Below are 5,000 nucleotides of genomic sequence, written 5' to 3'. Positions count from 1 at the left end.
AGCGGCGAGCGGCGAACAGCGAGCGAAGCGAGAGGCAGCACCGTCCCTGCTATACGAAAGCCCCATCCAGCCCTGTGCCACCCGGGGGGTTCCAGGGTGCTGAGATGGCTGACGTTTTGCTCCGCTCTCGACGGTCACCGCGCAATGCAAGAACAGGCCAAAAACTGGCCAAAACGGCCCAAAAACGGGCCAAAACTGGCCATTTTTGGCTGCGCGAGCGGCGAGCGGCGGACAGCGAGCGAAGCGAGAGGCAGCACCGTCCCTGCTATACGAAAGCCCCATCCAGCCCTGTGCCACCCGGGGGGTTCCAGGGTGCTGAGATGGCTGACGTTTTGCTCCGCTCTCGACGGTCACCGCGCAATGCAAGAACAGGCCAAAAACTGGCCAAAACGGCCCAAAAACGGGCCAAAACTGGCCATTTTTGGCTGCGCGAGCGAGCGGCGAGCGGCGGACAGCGAGCGAAGCGAGAGGCAGCACCGTCCCTGCTATACGAAAGCCCCATCCAGCCCTGTGCCACCCGGGGGGTTCCAGGGTGCTGAGATGGCTGACGTTTTGCTCCGCTCTCGACGGTCACCGCGCAATGCAAGAACAGGCCAAAAACTGGCCAAAACGGCCCAAAAACGGGCCAAAACTGGCCATTTTTGGCTGCACGAGCGAGCGGCGAGCGGCGGACAGCGAGCGAAGCGAGAGGCAGCACCGTCCCTGCTATACGAAAGCCCCATCCAGCCCTGTGCCACCCGGGGGGTTCCAGGGTGCTGAGATGGCTGACGTTTTGCTCCGCTCTCGACGGTCACCGCGCAATGCAAGAACAGGCCAAAAACTGGCCAAAACGGCCCAAAAACGGGCCAAAACTGGCCATTTTTGGCTGCACGAGCGAGCGGCGAGCGGCGGACAGCGAGCGAAGCGAGAGGCAGCACCGTCCCTGCTATACGAAAGCCCCATCCAGCCCTGTGCCACCCGGGGGGTTCCAGGGTGCTGAGATGGCTGACGTTTTGCTCCGCTCTCGACGGTCACCGCGCAATGCAAGAACAGGCCAAAAACTGGCCAAAACGGCCCAAAAACGGGCCAAAACTGGCCATTTTTGGCTGCACGAGCGAGCGGCGAGCGGCGGACAGCGAGCGAAGCGAGAGGCAGCACCGTCCCTGCTATACGAAAGCCCCATCCAGCCCTGTGCCACCCGGGGGGTTCCAGGGTGCTGAGATGGCTGACGTTTTGCTCCGCTCTCGACGGTCACCGCGCAATGCAAGAACAGGCCAAAAACTGGCCAAAACGGCCCAAAAACGGGCCAAAACTGGCCATTTTTGGCTGCGCGAGCGAGCGGCGAGCGGCGGACAGCGAGCGAAGCGAGAGGCAGCACCGTCCCTGCTATACGAAAGCCCCATCCAGCCCTGTGCCACCCGGGGGGTTCCAGGGTGCTGAGATGGCTGACGTTTTGCTCCGCTCTCGACGGTCACCGCGCAATGCAAGAACAGGCCAAAAACTGGCCAAAACGGCCCAAAAACGGGCCAAAACTGGCCATTTTTGGCTGCACGAGCGAGCGGCGAGCGGCGGACAGCGAGCGAAGCGAGAGGCAGCACCGTCCCTGCTATACGAAAGCCCCATCCAGCCCTGTGCCACCCGGGGGGTTCCAGGGTGCTGAGATGGCTGACGTTTTGCTCCGCTCTCGACGGTCACCGCGCAATGCAAGAACAGGCCAAAAACTGGCCAAAACGGCCCAAAAACGGGCCAAAACTGGCCATTTTTGGCTGCACGAGCGAGCGGCGAGCGGCGGACAGCGAGCGAAGCGAGAGGCAGCACCGTCCCTGCTATACGAAAGCCCCATCCAGCCCTGTGCCACCCGGGGGGTTCCAGGGTGCTGAGATGGCTGACGTTTTGCTCCGCTCTCGACGGTCACCGCGCAATGCAAGAACAGGCCAAAAACTGGCCAAAACGGCCCAAAAACGGGCCAAAACTGGCCATTTTTGGCTGCACGAGCGAGCGGCGAGCGGCGGACAGCGAGCGAAGCGAGAGGCAGCACCGTCCCTGCTATACGAAAGCCCCATCCAGCCCTGTGCCACCCGGGGGGTTCCAGGGTGCTGAGATGGCTGACGTTTTGCTCCGCTCTCGACGGTCACCGCGCAATGCAAGAACAGGCCAAAAACTGGCCAAAACGGCCCAAAAACGGGCCAAAACTGGCCATTTTTGGCTGCGCGAGCGAGCGGCGAGCGGCGGACAGCGAGCGAAGCGAGAGGCAGCACCGTCCCTGCTATACGAAAGCCCCATCCAGCCCTGTGCCACCCGGGGGGTTCCAGGGTGCTGAGATGGCTGACGTTTTGCTCCGCTCTCGACGGTCACCGCGCAATGCAAGAACAGGCCAAAAACTGGCCAAAACGGCCCAAAAACGGGCCAAAACTGGCCATTTTTGGCTGCACGAGCGAGCGGCGAGCGGCGGACAGCGAGCGAAGCGAGAGGCAGCACCGTCCCTGCTATACGAAAGCCCCATCCAGCCCTGTGCCACCCGGGGGGTTCCAGGGTGCTGAGATGGCTGACGTTTTGCTCCGCTCTCGACGGTCACCGCGCAATGCAAGAACAGGCCAAAAACTGGCCAAAACGGCCCAAAAACGGGCCAAAACTGGCCATTTTTGGCTGCACGAGCGAGCGGCGAGCGGCGGACAGCGAGCGAAGCGAGAGGCAGCACCGTCCCTGCTATACGAAAGCCCCATCCAGCCCTGTGCCACCCGGGGGGTTCCAGGGTGCTGAGATGGCTGACGTTTTGCTCCGCTCTCGACGGTCACCGCGCAATGCAAGAACAGGCCAAAAACTGGCCAAAACGGCCCAAAAACGGGCCAAAACTGGCCATTTTTGGCTGCACGAGCGAGCGGCGAGCGGCGGACAGCGAGCGAAGCGAGAGGCAGCACCGTCCCTGCTATACGAAAGCCCCATCCAGCCCTGTGCCACCCGGGGGGTTCCAGGGTGCTGAGATGGCTGACGTTTTGCTCCGCTCTCGACGGTCACCGCGCAATGCAAGAACAGGCCAAAAACTGGCCAAAACGGCCCAAAAACGGGCCAAAACTGGCCATTTTTGGCTGCACGAGCGAGCGGCGAGCGGCGGACAGCGAGCGAAGCGAGAGGCAGCACCGTCCCTGCTATACGAAAGCCCCATCCAGCCCTGTGCCACCCGGGGGGTTCCAGGGTGCTGAGATGGCTGACGTTTTGCTCCGCTCTCGACGGTCACCGCGCAATGCAAGAACAGGCCAAAAACTGGCCAAAACGGCCCAAAAACGGGCCAAAACTGGCCATTTTTGGCTGCACGAGCGAGCGGCGAGCGGCGGACAGCGAGCGAAGCGAGAGGCAGCACCGTCCCTGCTATACGAAAGCCCCATCCAGCCCTGTGCCACCCGGGGGGTTCCAGGGTGCTGAGATGGCTGACGTTTTGCTCCGCTCTCGACGGTCACCGCGCAATGCAAGAACAGGCCAAAAACTGGCCAAAACGGCCCAAAAACGGGCCAAAACTGGCCATTTTTGGCTGCACGAGCGAGCGGCGAGCGGCGGACAGCGAGCGAAGCGAGAGGCAGCACCGTCCCTGCTATACGAAAGCCCCATCCAGCCCTGTGCCACCCGGGGGGTTCCAGGGTGCTGAGATGGCTGACGTTTTGCTCCGCTCTCGACGGTCACCGCGCAATGCAAGAACAGGCCAAAAACTGGCCAAAACGGCCCAAAAACGGGCCAAAACTGGCCATTTTTGGCTGCACGAGCGAGCGGCGAGCGGCGGACAGCGAGCGAAGCGAGAGGCAGCACCGTCCCTGCTATACGAAAGCCCCATCCAGCCCTGTGCCACCCGGGGGGTTCCAGGGTGCTGAGATGGCTGACGTTTTGCTCCGCTCTCGACGGTCACCGCGCAATGCAAGAACAGGCCAAAAACTGGCCAAAACGGCCCAAAAACGGGCCAAAACTGGCCATTTTTGGCTGCACGAGCGAGCGGCGAGCGGCGGACAGCGAGCGAAGCGAGAGGCAGCACCGTCCCTGCTATACGAAAGCCCCATCCAGCCCTGTGCCACCCGGGGGGTTCCAGGGTGCTGAGATGGCTGACGTTTTGCTCCGCTCTCGACGGTCACCGCGCAATGCAAGAACAGGCCAAAAACTGGCCAAAACGGCCCAAAAACGGGCCAAAACTGGCCATTTTTGGCTGCGCGAGCGAGCGGCGAGCGGCGGACAGCGAGCGAAGCGAGAGGCAGCACCGTCCCTGCTATATACGAAAGCCCCATCCAGCCCTGTGCCACCCGGGGGGTTCCAGGGTGCTGAGATGGCTGACGTTTTGCTCCGCTCACGACGGTCACCGCACCACGCAAGAACGGACCATAAACAGGCCAAAACAGCCCAAAAACGGGCCAAAACTGGTCATTTTTGGCTGCGCGAGCGAGCGGCGAGCGGCGAACAGCGAGCGAAGCGTGAGGCAGCACCGTCCCTGCTATACGAAAGCCCCATCCAGCCCTGTGCCACCCGGGGGGTTCCAGGGTGCTGAGATGGCTGACGTTTTGCTCCGCTCACGACGGTCACCGCGCCATGCAAGAACGGACCAAAAACAGGCCAAAACAGCCCAAAAACGGGCCAAAACTGGCCATTTTTGGCTGAGCGAGCGAGCGGTGAGCGGCGAACAGCGAGCGAAGCGAGAGGCAGCACCGTCCCTGCTATACGAAAGCCCCATCCAGCCCTGTGCCACCCGGGGGGTTCCAGGGTGCTGAGATGGCTGACGTTTTGCTCCGCTCACGACGGTCGCCGTGCCACGCAAGAACGGACCAAAAACAGGCCAAAACAGCCCAAAAACGGGCCAAAACTGGCCATTTTAGGTTGCGCGAGCGAGCGGCGAGCGGCGAACAGCGAGCGAAGCGTGAGGCAGCACCGTCCCTGCTATACGAAAGCCCCATCCAGCCCTGTGCCACCCGGGGGGTTCCAAGGTGCTGAGATGGCTGACGTTTTGCTCCGCTCACGACGGTCACCGCGCCACGCCAGAACAGACCAAA

This window comes from Musa acuminata, unplaced genomic scaffold, assembly GCF_036884655.1.
Source record: "Musa acuminata AAA Group cultivar baxijiao unplaced genomic scaffold, Cavendish_Baxijiao_AAA HiC_scaffold_128, whole genome shotgun sequence".
Classification (NCBI taxonomy): Eukaryota; Viridiplantae; Streptophyta; class Magnoliopsida; order Zingiberales; family Musaceae; genus Musa; species Musa acuminata.
Note: the sequence above shows the minus strand (reverse complement) of the source record.